The sequence below is a fragment of the Callospermophilus lateralis genome, chromosome 17 (assembly GCF_048772815.1).
Source record: "Callospermophilus lateralis isolate mCalLat2 chromosome 17, mCalLat2.hap1, whole genome shotgun sequence".
Lineage (NCBI taxonomy): Eukaryota > Metazoa > Chordata > Mammalia > Rodentia > Sciuridae > Callospermophilus > Callospermophilus lateralis.
The window spans coordinates 46,762,762-46,776,018 of NC_135321.1; the positions used below are offsets into that span (position 1 = coordinate 46,762,762).

The 13,257-nt window shown below is 36.5% G+C and overlaps 1 non-coding gene across 1 annotated transcript; it reads left to right on the forward strand.

Annotated features, from left to right (window-relative positions):
* The first annotated feature begins 11,788 nt into the window (after positions 1-11,788).
* On the forward strand, positions 11,789-11,861 carry Trnav-aac (transfer RNA valine (anticodon AAC)). The gene has a single exon. It is a non-coding gene; the product is annotated as a tRNA-Val (tRNA).
* The last annotated feature ends 1,396 nt before the right edge of the window (positions 11,862-13,257 follow it).

Genomic DNA, 13,257 nt, shown 5'->3' on the forward strand with positions numbered 1-13,257 from the left:
GCCCTGGCCAAATGGCAACACTTATTCCTATCAAGAATCCTAAGGGCTCCTATTAAATTTTCTGAGTTTCTGAAAATAGGTGTTATGGGAAGTCACGTGCTACCCAAAACTGACCAACTCATCTGCCTTTGCACTTTGTACTTCATTGACTTGTCCCACTTTTAAGATTACCTCTGATTCTTAGGACATCCTGGTGTTAACATAGCCGGAAAATCACAGCTTGGGCCTACTCTGAAGACATTTCCTTTACTAAACTCTAAACTCCAACAGGGCAGGGCCTGTGTCAGTCATGTTGACCCACTTGTTCCCTAGGATCTAGAACAGTCCTGGCACACAGTAGGTTATCAGCATTAGCACACAGTATGCTGGGTTCCTGTCCAGCTGTGTCTCAGTCCTCAGATTTCTGCTATAAACACAAGATGTTCTCATGGACTTAACATTACTTGACTCATTCCCTCCCAGGTCATGTAAGGCACTTTGCTGTGGGACAGTGACTTGGCTGAAACTGAGTCTCCCTCCCACACAGTACCTCATGGGAGACACTGAAGTCCTTCTCTTTTTTGTTCAAAAAAAAAAAAAAAAATCACATCCTTTTCACATATGAGACAGTTAAGCTGCTTTGGTGGTCACAGAATTTTCTAGAATGTCAAAGTTCTGCAAATGGCCATCTCATTTCGCAAGGTTCAATCAACATCTTGAAAACAATAGTTAATATTCTTCCAATGCATTCCATAGTCTGGGATTATGGTCACCATTTTAAAATAATGAGTTTCTGAGATAATCTTTATTGACTTTTTTCTACTTTTTGTCTGTGCCTAATGACTGACAAAAAGGAGCCAATTGTTCCTTTATGAAACTTTTGTTGCCAAATATCACTGAGTCTTTTTGATTGTGCAGTTGATGCCCATTGTTAATTAAATGGATTGTTATCCATAACGGCGTAAACAAGTAATAAGTAAAACTTTGGCTCTGAAGTTTGGGAAATCCCTATTTTCAGGACAGACAGGAAATTACAGACTGGGCTTTGATTGACCTTTGAGTTCATTCTTACCTTCCTGGTTCCCTCCTTCACCTTCTACTCCCCCACATTCAAACATAAGCTCTACTTGAGTATAAGTGAGAGAAGAAGAGCTTTATTAAATGTAGGAAGCTATTTTTCTCCATAACTCTTTGGAAATCATAGAACATGGAAGGGAGGAAGAGTTGGGGACTGATATTGGCCAAATTCTATTTTATATTGTGTGCAAATAAGCAACAACAAACTCCATCATTATGTACAACTATAATGCACCAATTAAAAATGTGGGGAAAAAAATTGGAAAAGGAGAAATGGTCTAGAGTTCCATTATCTCATCCAATTCCATCATTTTACAGGTTAAAAAAAAAGTACAACCCAAGATGAGCAATACCAGGACTGGAATCCTGAAGAATCAGTTGGAATTCTCCAGCAAAACCTGAATAGGGTCCAGGTGCAGCTCTGGATGCTACTGCATAATATTCAGCTCAGGTGGGGCAGATTTACAGTGAGAAAGCAGTTCATGAGGATTTTGTAAGTTTCCCAATCTCTAAGATACAGTAGAAATAGATAAAATGGGGGCTGGAGTTGTGGCTCAGCAGCAGAGTGCTTGCCTAGCACATGTGGGGCGCTGGGTTCGATCTTCAACACCATATAAAAATAAAATAAAGGTATTGTGTCTAACTGCAAATAAAACAAAATATTTTTTAAAAAGAAATAGACAAAATGGTGATGAATTCTTAATTTAGATGATGGATGAAAGTTCCTGGTCATAACAGAATTCCTCTTGGATGTAATCAGTTAAATAATTACCAAATTATCACTGGGCTGATTTTAATGAAGGGTTGAATGACTTAATGAGCTAGGCTTTTTATGGTAGCCTGAAGAGGTTCCCTCTGACTCCCTGTGTTTTCATAAAGTACAAACACTGTTATAGATCAGAGAGGAGAGAACATGAAGTTGGGATGTGTTAAGGGTGCTACTCTGAGAGTCTCTTATGGGTAATTGAGGAACTATTCCAAGCTGGACTCTTGACCCTGGAGGCCATAACGTCAAGGACAACACTAATCACAGTCTGGGGTGTTTGGATCCTGACACAACCCTTCTGGGAGAAATGGAACCTCAGCCAAGCATTGGTGAGTATGTGATGGTTCTGCCAACAATTCAGAGTACAAACCAATTGTTGTGTCCCTTATAAAAGTGTCCTTCAGAAAGCAGCCTTCATGTGTTCATTCCAAATTTCTGATTGCTTTCCAAGGTCTCAGGGTTCCTTCAAAATTAACATTCTCCTTCTCCTTTATTATTATACATATTTCTATCAACCACATCAGAGTTATCAATGCCAAAATTGGTAATCCTGCTAGCCTTACTTTAAGCCACATACTCTCATTAAATCAATATTATTTACAAATAATGTCTAAATGTTATGTATGCCTGTGTTTTGAAAGACCTTGGTTAAAATATCAGCTGCGGGTCTAGGGAATGATACTTAGGTTTTCAGAGTCCCCCTCCCTCTCCCCTCCCCCTCCCCCTCCCTCTCCTCCTTCCCCTCCCCCTTCTCCTCCCCTCCCTCTGCTCCTTCTCCTCCCCCTTCCCCTTCCCCTTCTCCTTCCCCTTCCCCTTCCCCTTCCTCTTCCCCTTCTACCAGAGATTGAACCCAGAGGCGCTTAACCACTGAATCACATCTCCATCCCCCGTTGTTGAAAATATATTTTATTTCATGACAGAATCTTGCTAAGTTGCTCAGGGCCTTGCTAAGTTGCTGAGGCTGACTTTAAACTTGTGATCCCCCTGCCTCAGCCTCCTGAGCCACTGGGAATATAGGAATGTGCCACCGCTCCTGGCTATACTTTTTTTTTTTTTAAATTGGCACATAGTAACTACCAATTTGTAAGGTATAACTGTGATATTTTGATACATGTATATAAAATGTGCAATAATCAAATCAGAGTAACTAGCATATTCAACACTTCAAACATTTATCATTTCTTTGTGTTGGAAACTTTCAGAATCCTTTCTTCTAGCTATTTTAAAATATATAATAAATTATTGTTATCTAGAGGCACCTTGTTGTGGTATAGAACGCTAGGACTCAATCTAGTCCAATTGTTTATAAGACTTTTGCTTCTTAATTCCACAGATGGCGTGTTCATTGTATGAAATGTTTAAAATGTTTTATTAGTGCTTAATTATAGTGGGCTTCATTTGTACATAATCATACATGCATGGAATATAATTTGCACCATTTCTGACCCCAGTACTTCCTCTTTTCCCTCCCTACTTCTGTTTCCCTTTTCTTCTATTTATTTTTTTAATTGGTGTGGTGTCTTATCAATAAACATAAAAATGGAATTCACTGTGGCATATCTATATATGTACGTAGTATAATTTTGTCTATTTGTATGAAATAATTTTTGTAGAGCAATGTACATTTCAAAGAAATTGAAGCATCTTTAGTAGGTGCTATGGCAGTTATATCTATAAATTAGTTCAAATTTTAAACTACAATTAATCTTTTAAGACACTTGTACCCTACCCATACATTAAATTAGGTTGTAATCATAAAAAATAATTTTTTTTTCTCTTGAAAAATCTCAACCTATAAAGGAATTTTAAAAGTCTGATCAGCTCCATAAGTCTTTAGAGGTAATCTAATGAAGAAATATACTTAATTTTTAGGTGACTACTTAGATATTTATGCATAAAATTTCAAATAATCTTAATCTTATGAATTCTAAATTTTTAGGAGATTTTACTTTGCATCTTTCATTAAACTTTACAAAGATTTTGTTACAAATCATTATCAAGATTCCTTTCCAGGGGGACCTGAGATCCTATAAATATCTCAAAGTTACATTTAGATCCTACATGAATGGAGCAAATAAAAAATTGGGGACAAAAATCACTTTTTTTCAACATGTTGGAAACAACTATGAAGAAAAAAAATTAGCAAGTGCTAAAAGAGACTATGACTATATCTTCATAAGAGAGTCTAAAATCCTTAGAAATGCTAAAGAAAAAAAAATCAGACCTGTTCAGTCAGACCTGTTGTGATTCAAAGAATCTATATGAAAATAATAAATTTGTCATTTCTGTAGCACTTAAGTTTTACCTTCAAACAGGATCAAACAGATCTGTTACAGAGACTCATGAGGCAATGTACAAATCTTTGAACATATGTGTTTAATGGAGAAGGTAGCAGGCTGTTCATTGGGTGTGCAGGGATGATACTAGTAAATCAAGGGATTTTACAAAGTAGGCCCAGGACCCTTTCTGGCTTCAACCTGTGGAGGTCAGGGTCTCTCCTGGAATTCTGAGTGAGAACCTGATATACCAAGGGAATTTTTCACAGCTTGCTTCCTTATGGCTGCCTGGGCCACAAGCTGTGTATAGATAACACAGCTGAGGGGCACAGATGAAGACCGACTTGGGGCCTTACAGATATTTTGGCCTTTCTTGAGGGAGAAGGAAGGAATATTGAGCATCTTGTTCAGAAATTTCTTGCATGATTTGAAGGACAAAGGGAGATTTTCCTCCTGAACAGAATACATATCAATTACAGAATGTGTCAGCACTACATATCAGTTCTCCAAGCCTGCTGGTCAATTTTTAACTTCCTATCTTTAATAAAGATTTTAAAAATGTAATGGAAAAGAAAGAGGAATGCTGATCCCACAATTGTCAAGGAAGTATAAAGAAACTTCAAAATTATAGTATGGTTCCTTTTGAAAATTAGCATGCATAAGACACTGAACAAAGGAACCTCACATTTATTTACTGGATCTCCTTATCTTTACTGAGAATTCTATTTTGCAATAGGAGGAACTCAGGTATTGATATACAAACATGTTCAAGGTCATACAGTACTATATGAATGATGCAAGATGCTTAGGATGGCATTTCAACCATGGTGACATTTCCAGTTATCTCTGTGTGATGCATAAATGGTTTCTTCAGGTCTCAGTAGTTTGGGAGGTAAATAAAGACACGTTAAACAGGGTTGCCAGACAAAATACAAGACATTCGGTAAGACTGAAATTTCATATAAATAATGAGTAACTTGTTAATATTAGTGTGTCCCATGTAATAATTGCTAAAAAAATTATTTTATGCTAAATATAAAAAAACCCTGCTCATTTATCTGAAATTCAAATCTAAGTGAGTGTCCTATATTTTTGTCTGCTAAATCTAGTAAACCTGTATTAGCAATAAATAATTGTATTTATTTTATATAGAATAATCTCTAATGTCTTTTAGAAAATCTCCATACCCATGGGAGGATCCTGAGTTATCACTCTTTACACACAAACATAGTTTTCTTAGCCACTATGTAGCATGCTCTTATTTCTTCTCTCCTGCTTTGCCTTCTGCTTCCTGAGGCCATGAACTCGTGAATCTTCTGATACATGGGAGGTTCCATTCATGTGTCTGTGATGCATCTCTGACTACATTGTTTTCCTCTGAATTTGTTCAAGCTGCACCAAGCCATTGTCAAACTGGAACACAGACACTGGTGGCTTTGGATCATCAAAGGGCATCCTTCAATATATGACAATTAATTGACACCAGGAACTTTGGTGGGAGAGGCATGGAGAGTATAGTGATTCCGTCACCTTCTAGATGTCTGACCTTTCTTCATCTCAATAAGTTTCAGTTTCTCATTGCAAAATGGGATAATACCTACTTCTATACCTACTTCAAATGATTATTCAATGATTATGATTATAATTATGATTATTCAAGGATTCAATCAGATAAAGTATGGGAAATATTTACCAAAATATCTAACACCGAGAAACTGCTAAGTATTAAAAATAAATTAACTTGAATAAATAAAGCAACTTAAAATAAAACAAACCTTGGCATGAGATTAATTTAAAAATAATAGCAATAATGACAATTCCAGGGAATTGTCAACATTTTTCCTTCATGGAAACTTTGTGAAGATACCTCATTCATAGGTCTTGTAAATATTTGACCTGACTTACAGCTTTATCAGTATGAGAATCTCCATCCCCAGGACATATACCGAAAACAATCAGTAAAATTATCTAAAGTTGTAGTGCCTGTGGAAGTGATACCAATGGGGTGAGTGGGGGAGAGTGAGCAAGAAAGAGAGAGATTAGAAAAAGGGGGGGCGGAGTCAAGGGAAGAGCTGGGGAATGAGATGTGTAATGCATCAATATATCCCTAGGTTCCAGAAGGCCAAAAACATATACAAGGATGTGTATATGCCTAGGAAAAACCCAAGATAGCCCTAATAGCTCATCTCCAGATGACTTTTGAGTTCCAGCATAAGCTAGGAATTGAAAATAAGACAGTTACAAATTGCCAGAGCATTGAAGATATGCACATCCCACAGAAAGTCCTTTGGCAAAATGTAGAAGATTTATTAGTTGTAGGCATTTAAGGAAATCTCTGTCAAATCAATACTTGTCCATTAAGATAATGAGTAGTCTTCATTGACCCACAAAAGGGAATTCAGACTTTCTAGAATAAGCCCAGAAAAGTCATCAAACTAGAAAGTATGGCCATTGTACATAGGAAAAAAGAGTAGCAATAGAAATTACCCTTGAGGAAGCCCAGGTACTGAATTTACTATACAAAGCTTTAAGGCAGCAAACATAATTTTTTCTGTGGTTTGAAAGTGTTCTCCAAAGGCCCATGTGCTAAAGGCCAAGTCCCTAGCCTATGGCACTATTGGGAGGGGGTAATATCTTTAAGATATGGGGCAAAAGGAAAAAAAAGAGGTGGGGCCTACTAGGAAGTTAAGTTATTGGGGAGACATGTTTTAATGGGCTTTGGGACCCCAAGCCTCTTTATTTCTGTCTCTGATCTCTAGCTGCCATGAGGTAAGCAACTTAGCTCTGCTATATACTCTTTATCACGGCCCCAAAGCAACAGAGTCAACCAATCACAGACTGAAACCTGAAACAATAAGCCAAAATAAATCTTACCTCTGCTATGTCATGTATTTTGTCACAGCAATGGAAAGCTTACTAACACAAATATGTGTAAAGAATTAAAAGATATCATATCTAAAACATGAAAGTATGAGAACAATGTATAACCAAGAAGAAAGTATCAAAAATACATGAAAAGTTCTGAAATTGGAAAAGTCAATAGCTAAAATGAAAAAAATCCTAGAGAAGCTTAATAATAGTATAAATTTGACAAAAAGAATTATCGAGTTTAAAGATAGGTCATTTGGGATTATCTACTTTGAAGAACAGAAAGAAAAAAAATAAAAAGAGTAGATCTCAAAGATCTGTGAAACAAATAATTTATGCCGTTAACTATACCAACGTCCCAATAGGAGTTTCAAAAGAAGAAAGAAAAAGAAAAGAATATTTGAAAACTAATGGCTGAAAATTTACTGAATTTGATGAACTATAATAATATATACATGCAAAAAGCACAACAAATTCCATGTAGGATAAAGTCAAAGATATCCATACCTATATACATCATGGTCAAATTGCCAAAATCCAAAGACAAAAAAAAAAAAGAAAGAAAGAATCTTGAAAACAACAAGAAAAAAATGACTGATCGCTTATAAGAAAGTCTCAATAAGATTAATAGTTGACTTCTTATCATAAACCATGGAAGTAATAAGGAAGTAGGATGACATTAAAATGCTAAAAATAGGTGAGTGGAACCTCATTATTCATCAAGAATTTTATATCTACCAAAAGTATCCTTCAAAAATTAAGGATATATTAAGACATTCCATATATTAACAAAAACAAAAAAAACAAAACAAAACAAAAAAACCAGAATCTGTTACCAGAAAACATTCCTCATATGGAACACCAAAAATTCCTTCAGATTAAAATGAAGGACACTAGATGCTAACTTGAATCCACATGCAATAATAAGAGCATCAGTAAAAATAACTGAAAAGGTAGTATAAATGTCTTTTGAGGAAATTCTTTACTTTTTATATCTCATTTAAATAAGAGTAGGAAGACAACTCACAAAAACTTAAAATAATGGAATTTAAATGGCATGTTAGAACATTTTATTTAACACACAAAAGAATGCTGTAATGGAAGAAAAGACAAAAAAAAGCATAAAACATGCAGAAAATATGTAAAAAATGGCAGCTATAAGTACTACATTCTCAGTAACTATATTATATTTAAAGGGAATAACTTCTCTAATAGAAGGCAAAGATTGACCGAATGGCTGAAAATTTACTAAATTTGATGAAATGTAATAATATACACATGCAAAAAGCACAACAAATTCTGTTGCATTTTAACCAGTTTCTAGTTTTTACTATTATAGATGATGAATATTTTTATATAGGCATTTTTATTTGAATTTGAATGATCTACTCAAGTGACACTGAATATAAGTATTTAATTTGTTTTGCCAAATGGATTTCTAAAGGGTTATATGAGTTTAAAGTATTTTATCCATCATCCCACATACAATTATAGAGTCCTCTGCTCCCCATTGTGTCTGGGTCTGGTAATGTAAGATGAATGAGACCCTAACTCTGAGTTTCAGGAGAGTTTACAGCTTTCTTAGAGACTGAAAAGTAAGTAAACAAGTACCCCCAAAGAATTATAAGGGTTCTATAGACCTATGAACAGGATACAGTGTGTTGCTTGGGACAGAGAATTGAGTCTGATTCTTCACCTAAAAAAGGTATCGGATGTACAATGATCATTTAATAAATAATAGTTGTTGAAAGAAGATAGTTGTGGAAAGTTAAAGGAATGGCTAATCCATCCACTTAGTGACTAGTTTAGAACAAGTTTCTTAGAAGAACCTGTGATTTGTAATTAGCTGGTCATTTAATCCTTGGTACATTCACTAAACAAGTATTTTGGGCACTGGTCCAGGGACTGTGCTAAGTACTAAGGACACAGTTGCTACTGTTCCTGTGAAATTTGCCTAGCAAGGAAAACAGGTAATAAACAAGTAATTAAAATAATGAAGGACATGGGATAATATAAGACTGTACAATAGCTGCAAGTCACTTAGCATAAGGATCAGTGGAGACTTCCCATAGGGAGTGACAGTAAAGGCATAACTTGAAGGATAAATAAGTCAGTTAGAAAAATGGGAAAGAAGACAAAAGTGAAAAATGATTCCAGGCAGAGGCAATCATATCATTCATCTATATGCAAATGAATGCTTATTTCATGTTTGAGGTGTCTTAAAGACAGTTTATTTGCTAAGGTACTTTCACATACTCCCAGCCAACAATGTGGTTTATATAATTCTTGGCTTTCTAAAACTTTTCCTTTGTGAATAGCATGAAAGTAAACCTCACTATAGATCCTATCAGTATTCAAATTTAGTGGGGTCTAATCCACAGGGTTAAATTATGTTGCTCTTAAAACCACCCCATTAGATAAGCAATGTTGCGCTATAAAAATTATAGTCAAAGAAACTGAGCCATAAGCCATGATATGCAGATCTTTTTAAAAAAATACTATTTTTAGTTGTAGATTGACACAATACCTTTATTTTATTTGTTTATATTATTATGTAGTGCCAGGAATGGAACCCAGTGCCTCTTGAATGCTAGGCAAGCACTCTACCATAATCATTTAATAAATAAATAGTTGTTGAAAGAAGAGCCACAACCCCGGCCCCTGATATGCAGTTCTTGAGGTAGACCTGAGCTGAGACTGAGGCTCTGACTCTTCCTGGCTGAAGGACCTGGAAGAAACCAGTTCCTACCAGCTTACCCTGCAGCATTAGTCTAGGAAGAAGAAAGACCTATAAGCAGAGGGCACTGGGAACTGTTTGTTGACCATGGAGCTGTGGAATCCACTCCTAGAGAGTCCAAGGCTGAGAGGCAGTCGCCTAGGCAGCCCTACCGGCCATAGCCACTCATCACAACACGGGGCAATGGCCCACCCAATGCCCAGCCCCAGCCCCCTGGGTCTTGCTATCTTCTATCTTTGAGGGGAGGTTGTAACCCATGTCTCCACAACATTACATCATCTCCTGAAGACAAGGGTCAATAGTGAGTTTTTGCTGGCTAAGTCCTCAGTGCAGGACATGGTGTTCTGGATATAGAACATCTGTCTTGGGAGGCACAGTTGGGAAGGAATGAAGGCTCTTTCTGGGAGCCTGACTGGCTCACTGAGCAAAGGCCAGGAGGTACATGGTTAAGTAGCAGAAAGCCTGCGCTACCATAAACAAGATGGGAGTGGGCTCCTCCTATCTGCCTGTTCATGCAAATTAGCTTCCTTTCTGCTCAGGCATGGGAGGGAAAAGGAGCCTTAGAAGATTTGCATGTTTATTTGTTTGACTCTATGGGTAGACAGTTAGATGTAGATCTAGATGTACAAGCATGCTTAGTTTTTATTACGTTTTACTTTATTGCAGTTTGTAGATATTATGTTCTTTATACATTGAAGCTTTGTGGCCGCCCTGCATTGAGCAAGTCTTTTGGTGACATCTCCTCAAGAGCATGCACTCACTTCTTGTCTCTATGTCACATTTTGGTAATTCTCACAACACTGCAATTGTTTTTGTTATCATCTTATATGGTGATCAATGATGAGTGATCTTTGATGTTACTGTTGTAATTGTTTGGGGCATCACCAACCATGTCCCTATAAGATGACAAACTCACTGATAAATGTCTATGTCCTGACTCTTCCACCAACCAGCTTTTCTTCCAGCTCCCTCCTTCTTCATGGATTTCCAATTCTATGAGAAGCAGAAATATTAAATGATGTCAATTAATAACCCTCCAATGGTCTCTAAGTGGTCAAGTAAAAGGAAGAATCACACATCTCTCACTTTACATCAAAAGCTAGAAACAACGAAGTTTAGAGTGAAAGGCAGGTTGAAACTGAGATAGGCCAAAAGCTAGGCCTTTTGCACCAGTTAGACAAGTTGTGAGTGCAAAGAAAAAACTCTGGGAGAAATGTAAAGTGCTACTTCAGTGAATGCATGAATGATAAGAGAAACAACCTTATTGCTGATATGGTAAAAAATTTTAGTGGTCTGGATAGAAAAATCAAACCAGGCACAATATTCTCTTAAGCTAAAGCCTAATCTAAAGCAAGGCCCTAACTTTTCAATTCAACAAAGGAAGACGGAGGTAAGAAGGTTGCAGGAAAAGAAAGTTTGAAACCAGAAGAGGTTGATTATTTTAGGTGTAAGGAAAGAAAAGAAGCTGTTTCTATAACATTAAAGTGCAATATGGAATAGCAAATGTTTATGTAGAAGCTGCAGCAAGGTATTCAGAAGGTGTACCTAAGATAATTGAGAGAGGTGGACAAACTGAACAACACGCTCTCATTGTGGATGAAACAGACTTATATTGGAAGAAGATGCTATTGGGGACTTTTACAGCTAGGAAAAAGTCAACATCTGGCTTCAAAGGACAGGCTGACTCTTTATGGGAGCAATGAAACTGGTGACTTGAAATTGAAGTCAATGCTCATTTTCCGTTTCCAAAATCCCAGGGCCCTTAAAAATTATACTAAATCTACTCTGTCTGTGCTTTATCAGTGGAATTTAAAAGCATGGATGATAGCATATCTGGTACAATACATTTTACTGAAAAAGTTAAGACCACTGTTATCACCAACTTCTCAGAAAGAAAAAATTATTTTCAAAATGTTACCATTCATTGACAATGTGCCTGGTCACCTAAGAGCTCTGACAGAAATGCACAATGAGTTCTATGTTGTTTTCATTCCTGTTCACACAATATCCATTCTGTAGCCCAAAGATTAAGGAGTAATTTCTTACTTTTAAGCTTTATTATTTAAGAAATATATTTTGTGAGCTGGGGCTGTAGCTCAGTTGGTAGAGTGCTTGCCTAACATGCACAAGGCCCTGGGTTCGATCCCCAGTACCACCAAAAAAACAAAAACAAAACAAAACAAAAAAACAACACTTCAGTGGATGAGAAGTTGCTGCTTATACAGAAATGAAAACACAGAATCTACTCCTGTAGAAGATACTGTGAAGATTGCTGAATGACAACAAGGTCTTAGAATATTACATAATCTTAGTTGATAAAGCAAGTGTAGGGTTTGAGAGGATTGATTTCAATTTTGAAAGATATTCCACTGTGGGTCAAATGCTACCATACAACATCAGAAACTACAGAGAAATCTTTTGTGAAAAGAACAACATAGCAAACTTCCTCTTTGTTTTATCTTAAGGACCTGTCACAGCAACCTCCATCTTGCTCAGTCAGCAGTTGTCCCTATTAAGGTGAGACCCTCCACCAGCAAAACAAACAAATCAATCAATAAAAACTTACTGAAGGCTCAGATAATCATTAGCATTTTTTAGCAACAGGATTTTTTAAAATCAGGGTATGTACATTGTTTTCTTTCTTTTTTCTTTTCTTTTTCTTTTTTGGACATAATGTCATTGAATACTTACAGATTTCCATGTAGAGTAAACTCAACTTTCAGATGCACTGGAAAACTGAAGACCTGTGTGACTTGCTTTATTACGATACCCATCACTTTATTTCAGTGGTCTCCAACCAAACCTGCACTATCTCCAAGGTTTTTCTGTAAACATGTTAATATTTGTTTATCATCTATCTAGCAATCAATCAATCATTTACCTTCTACTTATCTTTCTTTCTCTAGGGAATGGATGAGTATCTGCTGCAGTCCGGCTGCAGCGAAATAACCGGGGTTGGGGGGCCGCAGGGGGTGTGATGATCAACTTGTATAGATTGATACAGCAGGAATGGAAGCTGTTTATTGTAGGACAGGAGCAGTATTTATACATTCCACACAGCTTATCTTAATTAGCATAAACTAGATACAGCAGTCAACCAATAAGGACTCTCCATGCTTAATGGCTCACTGGCATTACTTCACAAACCACTCCCTCTGGCATTTTGCCAGGTGCCATCCAGACTTGTTTATAGACTCTAACATTTCCCCCTTTTGTTTAATTTAAATAACGACCATAGTGGTTTTTACACAAACACCATAAATAACCTGCTATAAACAGAAAGGGAGGATACAAAATGCCACAATACCAAGCCACTTGATGGCTCCATGCAAGAAGCCCTTGGAAAAATTATACCAGCAATGACACCGTTAGCAAAGATACAATTTGTTATAGATTACAATTTGAGTTACAATTTGTTATAGATTACAATTTGAGTTACAATTTGTTATAGATTACAGTTTGTTGTTTTAGTCCAGGTAAAGCCTCAATAGATTAACTCACAGTCCAGGTAAATCACAGTCCATGTAAGTTCTGCAGGCAGCTAGCTTAAATCA